This window comes from Lampetra fluviatilis, unplaced genomic scaffold, assembly GCF_964198595.1.
Source record: "Lampetra fluviatilis unplaced genomic scaffold, kcLamFluv1.1 SCAFFOLD_440, whole genome shotgun sequence".
In the NCBI taxonomy this organism is placed as follows: domain Eukaryota; kingdom Metazoa; phylum Chordata; class Hyperoartia; order Petromyzontiformes; family Petromyzontidae; genus Lampetra; species Lampetra fluviatilis.
Genome location: NW_027620682.1, coordinates 14,742 through 25,000, shown reverse-complemented (window position 1 = coordinate 25,000; position 10,259 = coordinate 14,742). Strand labels below are relative to the sequence as shown.

At 50.7% G+C, this 10,259-nt stretch overlaps 1 long non-coding RNA gene across 1 annotated transcript in view; it reads right to left on the bottom strand.

Annotated features, from left to right (window-relative positions):
- The window catches only part of LOC144954253 (uncharacterized), a 12,727-nt gene extending 6,529 nt beyond the window's left edge, over positions 1-6,198 (bottom strand). Inside the window, exon 1 of the long non-coding RNA XR_013641114.1 lies at positions 6,153-6,198. This is a non-coding gene — a long non-coding RNA (uncharacterized LOC144954253). The remainder of the gene's footprint in view (positions 1-6,152) is intronic.
- Between the last annotated feature and the right edge of the window lie 4,061 nt (positions 6,199-10,259).

The following is a 10,259-nucleotide window of genomic DNA, read 5'->3' as shown; positions in this document are numbered from 1 at the left end:
TAAGGGATTAGTGGGGGTTCTGTGTGGGATTAGTGGGGGTTCTGTATGGGATTAGTAGGGGATTCTGTATGGGATTAGTGGGGGTTCTCTATGGGATTAGTGGGGGTTCTGTGGGATTAGTGGGGGTTCTGTGTGGGATTAGTGGGGGTTCTGTATGGGATTAGTAGGGGATTCTGTATGGGATTAGTGGGGGTTCTGTATGGGATTAGTGGGGGTTCTGTATGGGATTAGTGGGGGTTCTGTATGGGATTAGTAGGGGTTCTGTGTGGGATTAGTGGGGGTTCTGTATGGGATTAGTAGGGGATTCTGTATGGGATTAGTGGGGGTTCTGTATGGGATTAGTGGGGGTTCTGTATGGGATTAGTGGGGGTTCTGTGTGGGATTAGTGGGGGTTCTGTGTGGGATTAGTGGGGGTTCTGTATGGGATTAGTGGGGGTTCTATGTGGGATTAGTGGGGGTTCTGTATGGGATTAGTGGGGGTTCTGTATGGGATTAGTGGGGGCTCTGTATGGGATTAGTGGGGGTTCTGTGTGGGATTAGTAGGGGTTCTGTGTGGGATTAGTGGGGGTTCTGTATGGGATTAGTGGGGGTTCTGTATGGGATTAGTGGGGGTTCTGTGTGGGATTAGTGGGGGTTCTGTGTGGGATTAGTGGGGGTTCTGTATGGGATTAGTGGGGGTTCTGTATGGGATTAGTGGGGGTTCTGTATGGGATTAGTGGGGGCTCTGTATGGGATTAGTGGGGGTTCTGTGTGGGATTATAAGGGGTTCTGTGTGGGATTAGTGGGGGTTCTGTATGGGATTAGTGGGGGTTCTGTATAGGATTAGTGGGGGTTCTGTGTGGGATTAGTGGGGGTTCTGTGTGGGATTAGTAGGGGTTCTGTGTGGGATTAGTAGGGGTTCTGTGTGGGATTAGTGGGGGTTCTGTATGGGATTAGTGGGGGTTCTGTATGGGATTAGTAGGGGTTCTGTTTGGGATTAGTGGGGGTTCTGTATGGGATTAGTGGGGGTTCTGTATGGGATTAGTGGGGGTTCTGTATGGGATTAGTGGGGGTTCTGTATGGGATTAGTGGGGGTTCTGTATGGTATTAGTGGGGGTTCTGTATGGGATTAGTGGGGGTTCTGTAAGGGATTAGTGGGGGTTCTGTATGGGATTATTGGGGGTTCTGTGTGGGATTAGTGGGGGTTCTGTATGGGATTAGTGGGGGTTCTGTATGGGATTAGTGGGGGTTCTGTGTGGGATTAGTGGGGGTTCTGTGTGGGATTAGTGGGGGTTCTGTATGGGATTAGTGGGGGTTCTGTATGGGATTAGTGGGGGTTCTGTGTGGGATTAGTGGGGGTTCTGTATGGGATTAGTGGGGGTTCTGTATGGGATTAGTGGGGGTTCTGTATGGGATTAGTGGGGGTTCTGTGTGGGATTAGTGGGGGTTCTGTGTAGGATTAGTGGGGGTTCTGTATGGGATTAGTAGGGGTTCTGTATGGGATTAGTGGGGGTTCTGTATGGGATTAGTGGGGGTTCTGTGTGGGATTAGTGGGGGTTCTGTGTGGGATTAGTGGGGGTTCTGTATGGGATTAGTGGGGGTTCTGTGTGGGATTAATGGGGGTTCTGTATGGGATTAGTGGGGGTTCTGTATGGGATTAGTGGGGGTTCTGTATGGGATTAGTGGGGGTTCTGTATGGGATTAGTGGGGGTTCTGTGTGGGATTAGTGGGGGTTCTGTATGGGATTAGTGGGGGTTCTGTTTGGGATTAGTGGGGGTTCTGTATGGGATTAGTGGGGGTTCTGTATGAGATTAGTGGGGGTTCTGTGTGGGATTAGTGGGGGTTCTGTGTGGGATTAGTGGGGGTTCTGAATGGGATTAGTGGGGGTTCTGTATGGGATTAGTGGGGGTTCTGTGTGGGATTAGTGGGGGTTCTGTATGGGATTAGTGGGGGTTCTGTATGGGATTAGTGGGGGTTCTGTGTGGGATTAGTGGGGGTTCTGTGTGGGATTAGTGGGGGTTCTGTATGGGATTAGTGGGGGTTCTGTATGGGATTAGTGGGGGTTCTGTGTGGGATTAGTGGGGGTTCTGTATGGGATTAGTGGGGGTTCTGTGTGGGATTAGTGGGGGTTCTGTGTGGGATTAGTGGGGGTTCTGTGTGGGATTAGTGGGGGTTCTGTATGGGATTAGTGGGGGTTCTGTATGGGATTAGTGGGGGTTCTGTATGGGATTAGTGGGGGTTCTGTATGGGATTAGTGGGGGTTCTGTGTGGGATTAGTGGGGGTTCTGTATGGGATTAGTGGGGGTTCTGTATGGGATTAGTGGGGGTTCTGTATGGGATTAGTGGGGGTTCTGTGTGGGATTAGTGGGGGTTCTGTATGGGATTAGTGGGGGTTCTGTATGGGATTAGTAGGGGTTCTGTGTGGGATTAGTGGGGGTTCTGTTTGGGATTAGTGGGGGTTCTGTGTGGGATTAGTGGGGGTTCTGTGTGGGATTAGTGGGGTTCTGTATGGGATTAGTGGGGGTTCTGTGTGGGATTAGTGGGGGTTCTGTGTGGGATTAGTGGGGTTCTGTATGGGATTAGTGGGGTTCTGTATGGGATTAGTGGGGGTTTTGTGTGGGATTAGTGGGGTTCTGTATGGGATTAGTGGGGGTTCTGTGTGGGATTAGTGGGGGTTCTGTATGGGATTAGTGGGGGTTCTGTATGGGATTAGTGGGTGTTCTATATGGGATTAGTAGGGGTTCTGTATGGGATTAGTGGGGGTTCTGTATGGGAATAGTGGGGGTTCTGTATGGGATTAGTGGGGGTTCTGTGTGGGATTAGTGGGGGTTCTGTGTGGGATTAGTGGGGGTTCTGTATGGGATTAGTGGGGGTTCTGTATGGGATTAGTGGGGGTTCTGTATGGGATTAGTGGGGGTTCTGTATGGGATTAGTAGGGGTTCTGTGTGGGATTAGTGGGGGTTCTGTGTGGGATTAGTAGGGGTTCTGTATGGGATTAGTGGGGGTTCTGTATGGGATTAGTGGGGGTTCTGTGTGGGATTAGTGGGGATTCTGTATGGGATTAGTAGGGGTTCTGTATGGGATTAGTGGGGGTTCTGTTTGGGATTAGTGGGGATTCTGTATGGGATAAGTAGGGGTTCTGTTTGGGATTAGTGGGGGTTCTGTATGGGATTAGTGGGGATTCTGTATGGGATTAGTAGGGGTTCTGTTTGGGATTAGTGGGGGTTCTGTATGAGATTAGTGAGGGTTCTGTATGGGATTAGTGGGGTTCTGTATGGGATTAGTGGGGATTCTGTATGGGATTAGTGGGGGTTCTGTGTGGGATTAGTAGGGGTTCTATATGGGATTCGTAGGGGAGTCTCTATGGGATTAGTAGGGGTTCTGTATGGGATTAGTAGGGGATTCTATATGGGATTAGTAGGGGTTCTATATGGGATTCGTAGGGGAGTCTCTATGGGATTAGTAGGGGTTCTGTATGGGATTAGTAGGGGATTCTATATGGGATTAGTAGGGGTTCTATATGGGATTCGTAGGGGAGTCTCTATGGGATTTGTAGGGGGTTCTGTATGGGATTAGTAGGGGATTCTGTATGGGATTAGTAGGGGTTGTGTATGGGATTAGTGGGGGATTCTATATGGGGTTAGTAGGGGAGTCTGTATGGGATGAGTTGGGGTTTCTATATGGGATGAGTCGGGTTTCTGTATGGGATTAGTAGGGGTTCTGTATGGGATTAGTCGGGGATTCTGTATGGGATTAGTGGGGGATTCTATATGGGGTTAGTAGGGGAGTCTGTATGGGATGAGTTGGGGTTTCTATATGGGATGAGTCGGGTTTCTGTATGGGATTAGTAGGGGTTCTGTATGGGATTAGTAGGGGAATCTGTATGGGATGAGTGAGGAATCTGTATGGGATGATTGAGGATTCTATATGGGATTAGTATGGAATTCTATATGGGATTAGTAGGGGATTCTGTATGGGATTAGTGGGGGTTCTATATGGGGTTAGTGAGGGGTTCTGTATGGGATTAGTAGGGGAGTCTCTATGGGATTAGTGGGGGTTCTGTATGGGATTAGTAGGGGATTCTGTATGGGATTAGTAGGGGTTCTGTATGGGATTAGTAGGGGGTTCTGTATGGGATTAGTAGGGGATTCTGTATGGGATTAGTAGGGGTTCTGTATGGGATTAGTAGGGGATTTGTATGGGATTAATGGGGGTTCTGTATGGGATTAGTAGGGGTTCTGTATGGGATGAGTGAGGATTTTATATGGGATTAGTGGGGGTTCTGTATGGGATTAGTGGGGGTTCTGTATGGGATTAGTATGGGATTCTGTATGGGATTAGTAGGGGAATCTGTATGGGATGAGTGAGGAATCTGTATGGGATGAGTGAGGATTCTATACGGGATTAGTATGGGATTCTGTATGGGATTAGTAGGGGAATCTGTATGGGATGAGTGAGGAATCTGTATGGGATGAGTGAGGATTCTATACGGGATTAGTATGGGATTCTGTATGGGATTAGTAGGGGATTCTGTATGGGATTAGTAGGGGTTCTGTATGGGATTAGTAGGGGGTTCTGTATGGGATTAGTAGGGGATTCTGTATGGGATGAGTGAGGATTCTGTATGGGATGAGTGAGGATTCTATATGGGATTAGTAGGGGATTCTGTATGGGATGAGTGAGGAATCTGTATGGGATGAGTGAGGATTCTATACGGGATTAGTATGGGATTCTGTATGGGATTAGTAGGGGATTCTGTATGGGATTAGTAGGGGTTCTGTATGGGATTAGTAGGGGGTTCTGTATGGGATTAGTAGGGGATTCTGTATGGGATGAGTGAGGATTCTGTATGGGATGAGTGAGGATTCTATATGGGATTAGTAGGGGATTCTGTATGGGATTAGTGAGGAATCTGTATGGGATGAGTGAGGATTCTATACGGGATTAGTATGGGATTCTGTATGGGATTAGTAGGGGATTCTGTATGGGATTAGTAGGGGTTCTGTATGGGATTAGTAGGGGGTTCTGTATGGGATTAGTAGGGGATTCTGTATGGGATGAGTGAGGATTCTGTATGGGATGAGTGAGGATTCTATATGGGATTAGTAGGGGATTCTGTATGGGATGAGTGAGGAATCTGTATGGGATGAGTGAGGATTCTATATGGGATTAGTATGGGATTCTGTATGGGATTAGTAGGGGATTCTGTATGGGATTAGTAGGGGTTCTGTATGGGATTAGTAGGGGGTTCTGTATGGGATTAGTAGGGGATTCTGTATGGGATGAGTGAGGATTCTGTATGGGATTAGTAGGGGGTTCTGTATGGGATTAGTAGGGGATTCTGTATGGGATGAGTGAGGATTCTGTATGGGATGAGTGAGGATTCTATATGGGATTAGTAGGGGATTTTGTATGGGATGAGTGAGGAATCTGTATGGGATGAGTGAGGATTCTATATGGGATTAGTATGGGATTCTGTATGGGATTAGTAGGGGATTCTGTATGGGATTAGTAGGGGTTCTGTATGGGATTAGTAGGGGGTTCTGTATGGGATTAGTAGGGGATTCTGTATGGGATGAGTGAGGAATCTGTATGGGATGAGTGAGGATTCTATATGGGATTAGTAGGGGATTCTGTATGGGATTAGTGAGGAATCTGTATGGGATGAGTGAGGATTCTATACGGGATTAGTATGGGATTCTGTATGGGATTAGTAGGGGATTCTGTATGGGATTAGTAGGGGTTCTGTATGGGATTAGTAGGGGGTTCTGTATGGGATTAGTAGGGGATTCTGTATGGGATGAGTGAGGAATCTGTATGGGATGAGTGAGGATTCTATATGGGATTAGTAGGGGATTCTGTATGGGATTAGTGAGGAATCTGTATGGGATGAGTGAGGATTCTATACGGGATTAGTATGGGATTCTGTATGGGATTAGTAGGGGATTCTGTATGGGATTAGTAGGGGTTCTGTATGGGATTAGTAGGGGGTTCTGTATGGGATTAGTAGGGGATTCTGTATGGGATGAGTGAGGATTCTGTATGGGATGAGTGAGGATTCTATATGGGATTAGTAGGGGATTCTGTATGGGATGAGTGAGGAATCTGTATGGGATGAGTGAGGATTCTATATGGGATTAGTAGGGGATTCTGTATGGGATTAGTGGGGTCACCTCACAGGCCCAGGCTTTGCTCTGCTCCAGGTAGTCCGCTGCTCTCTGCTCCGCGGAGTTCATCGTCGCCTGCAAGCGGATCACGTGGGCAGCTACAGCACACGTGGTGAGTGGTGGTGAGTGGTGAGTGGTGGTGAGTGGTGAGGCTCACAGTGAGTCTCACAGTGAGTCTCACAGTGAGTCTCACTGTGAGATCACGTGGGCAGCTACAGCACACGCGGTGAGTGGTGGTGAGTGGTGAGTGGTGGTGAGTGGTGAGGCTCACAGTGAGTCTCACAGTGAGTCTCACTGTGAGATCACGTGGGCAGCTACAGCACACATGGTGAGTGGTGGTGAGTTGTGAGTGGTGGTGAGTGGTGAGTGGTGAGTCTCAGAGTGAGACTCACTGTGAGTCTCACTGTGAGATCACGTGGGCAGCTACAGCACACGTGGTGAGTGGTGGTGAGTGGTGAGTGAGTGGTGAGTGGTGAGTGGTGAGTCTCACAGTGAGTCTCACTGTGAGTCTCACAGTGAGACTCACAGTGAGACTCACTGTGAGTCTCACTGTGAGATCACGTGGGCAGCTACAGCACAAGTGGTGAGTGGTGGTGAGTGGTGAGTGGTGGTGAGTGGTGAGTGGTGAGTCTCACAGTGAGTCTCACTGTGAGTCTCACTGTGAGTCTCAGAGTGAGACTCACTGTGAGTCTCACTGTGAGATCACGTGGGCAGCTACAGCACACGTGGTGAGTGGTGGTGAGTGGTGAGTGAGTGGTGAGTGGTGGTGAGTGGTGGTGAGTGGTGAGTGGTGGTGAGTGGTGAGTGAGTGGTGGTGAGTGGTGAGTGGTGGTGAGTGGTAAGTGGTGGTGAGTGGTGAGTGGTGGTGAGTGGTGGTGAGTGGTGGTGAGTGGTGGTGAGTGGTGAGTGGTGAGTGGTGGTGAGTGGTGGTGAGTGGTGAGTGGTGGTGAGTGGTGAGTGGTGGTGAGTGGTGGTGAGTGGTGGTGAGTGGTGAGTGGTGGTGAGTGGTGGTGAGTGGTGGTGAGTGGTGAGTGGTGGTAAGTGGTGGTGAGTGGTGAGTGGTGGTGAGTGGTGGTGAGTGGTGAGTGGTGGTGAGTGGTGGTGAGTGGTGAGTGGTGGTGAGTGGTGGTGAGTGGTGAGTGGTGAGTGGTGGTGAGTGAGTGGTGAGTGGTGGTGAGTGGTGGTGAGTGGTGAGTGGTGGTGAGTGGTGAGTGAGTGGTGAGTGGTGGTGAGTGGTGAGTGGTGGTGAGTGGTAAGTGGTGGTGAGTGGTGGTGAGTGGTGGTGAGTGGTGAGTGGTGGTGAGTGGTGAGTGGTGGTGAGTGGTGGTGAGTGGTGAGTGGTGAGTGGTGGTGAGTGGTGAGTGGTGGTGAGTGGTGGTGAGTGGTGGTGAGTGGTGAGTGGTGGTGAGTGGTGGTGAGTGGTGAGTGGTGAGTGGTGGTGAGTGGTGGTGAGTGGTGAGTGGTGGTGAGTGGTGAGTGGTGGTGAGTGGTGGTGAGTGGTGAGTGGTGAGTGGTGGTGAGTGGTGAGTGGTGAGTGGTGGTGAGTGGTGGTGAGTGGTGAGTGGTGAGTGGTGGTGAGTGGTGAGTGGTGGTGAGTGGTGAGTGGTGGTGAGTCTCACTGTGAGATCACGTGGGCAGCTACAGCACACGTGGTGAGTGGTGGTGAGTGGTGGTGAGTGGTGGTGAGTGGTGGTGAGTGGTGAGTGGTGAGTCTCAGAGTGAGATCACGTGGGCAGCTACAGCACACGTGGTGAGTGGTGGTGAGTGGTGGTGAGTGGTGGTGAGTGGTGAGTCTCACTGTGAGTCTCACTGTGAGTCTCACTGTGAGTCTCACTGTGAGTCTCAGAGTGAGACTCACAGTGAGACTCACTGTGAGTCTCAGAGTGAGTCTCAGAGTGAGTCTCACTGTGAGTCTCACTGTGAGTCTCACTGTGAGTCTCAGAGTGAGACTCACAGTGAGACTCACAGTGACTCTCACAGTGAGATCACGTGGGCAGCTACAGCACACGTGGTGAGTGGTGGTGAGTGGTGAGTGGTGGTGAGTGGTGGTGAGTGGTGGTGAGTGGTGAGTGGTGGTGAGTGGTGAGTGGTGGTGAGTGGTGAGTGGTGGTGAGTGGTGAGTCTCACAGTGAGATCACGTGGGCAGCTACAGCACACGTGGTGAGTGGTGGTGAGTGGTGGTGAGTGGTGGTGAGTGGTGAGTGTTGGTGAGTGGTGAGTGGTGAGTGGTGGTGAGTGGTGAGTGGTGGTGAGTGGTGAGTGGTGAGTGGTGGTGAGTGGTGAGTGGTGGTGAGTGGTGAGTGGTGGTGAGTGGTGAGTGGTGGTGAGTGGTGAGTCTCACTGTGAGATCACGTGGGCAGCTACAGCACACGTGGTGAGTGGTGGTGAGTGGTGAGTCTCACATTGAGTCTCACCATCACCCAGTGAGTCTCACAGTGAGTCTCACCATCACGCAGTGAGTCTCACTCTGAGTCTCACTGTGAGTCTCACAGTGAGTCTCACTATGAGTCTCACTGTGAGTCTCACAGTGAGTCTCACTCTGAGTCTCACTGTGAGTCTCAGAGTGAGTCTCACCATCACTCAGTGAGCCTCACTGTGAGACTCACAGTGAGTCTCACTGTGAGATCACGTGGGCAGCTACAGCACACGTGGTGAGTGGTGGTGAGTGGTGGTGAGTGGTGAGTCTCACAGTGAGACTCACTCAGTGAGCCTCACAGAGTGAGACTCACTCTGTGAGACTCACTCAGTGAGACTCACTGAGTGAGTCTCACTGTGAGACTCACAGTGAGACTCACTGAGTGAGTCTCACTGTGAGATCACGTGGGCAGCTACAGCTCACGTGGTGAGTGGTGGTGAGTGGTGAGTGGTGGTGAGTGGTGAGTGGTGAGACTCACAGTGAGACTCACTCAGTGAGACTCACAGTGAGACTCACTCTGAGACTCACAGTGAGACTCACTGTGAGACTCACTCTGAGACTCACAGTGAGACTCACAATGAGACTCACTGTGAGACTCACTGAGTGATGGTGAGACTCACTGTGAGACTCACTGTGAGACTCACTGTGAGACTCACTGTGAGACTCACTGTGTGATGGTGAGTCTCACTGTGAGTTTCACTGTGAGTCTCACAGTGAGTCTCACAGTGAGTCTCACCATCACTCAGTGAGTCTCAGAGTGAGTCTCACAGTGAGTCTCACAGTGAGTCTCACAGTGAGCCTCACCATCACTCAGTGAGTCTCACAGTGAGTCTCACCATCACCCAGTGAGTCTCACCATCACTCAGTGAGTCTCACAGTGAGTCTCACCATCACCCAGTGAGCCTCACCATCACCCAGTGAGTCTCACCATCACCCAGTGAGTCTCACAGTGAGTCTCACCATCACCCAGTGAGCCTCACCATCACCCAGTGAGTCTCACCATCACCCAGTGAGTCTCACAGTGAGTCTCACCATCACCCAGTGAGTCTCACCATCACCCAGTGAGTCTCACCATCACCCAGTGAGTCTCACAGTGAGCCTCACCATCACCCAGTGAGCCTCACCATCACCCAGTGAGTCTCACCATCACCCAGTGAGTCTCACAGTGAGTCTCACCATCACCCAGTGAGTCTCACCATCACTCAGTGAGTCTCACAGTGAGTCTCACCATCACCCAGTGAGTCTCACCATCACCCAGTGAGTCTCACAGTGAGTCTCACCATCACCCAGTGAGTCTCACAGTGAGATCACGTGGGCAGCTACAGCACACGTGGTGAGTGGTGGTGAGTGGTGGTGAGTGGTGGTGAGTGGTGGTGAGTGGTGAGTGGTGAGTCTCAGAGTGAGATCACGTGGGCAGCTACAGCACACGTGGTGAGTGGTGGTGAGTGGTGGTGAGTGGTGGTGAGTGGTGAGTCTCACTGTGAGTCTCACTGTGAGTCTCACTGTGAGTCTCACTGTGAGTCTCAGAGTGAGACTCACAGTGAGACTCACTGTGAGTCTCAGAGTGAGTCTCAGAGTGAGTCTCACTGTGAGTCTCACTGTGAGTCTCACTGTGAGTCTCAGAGTGAGACTCACAGTGAGACTCACAGTGACTCTCACAGTGAGATCACGTGGGCAGCTACAGCACACGTGGTGAG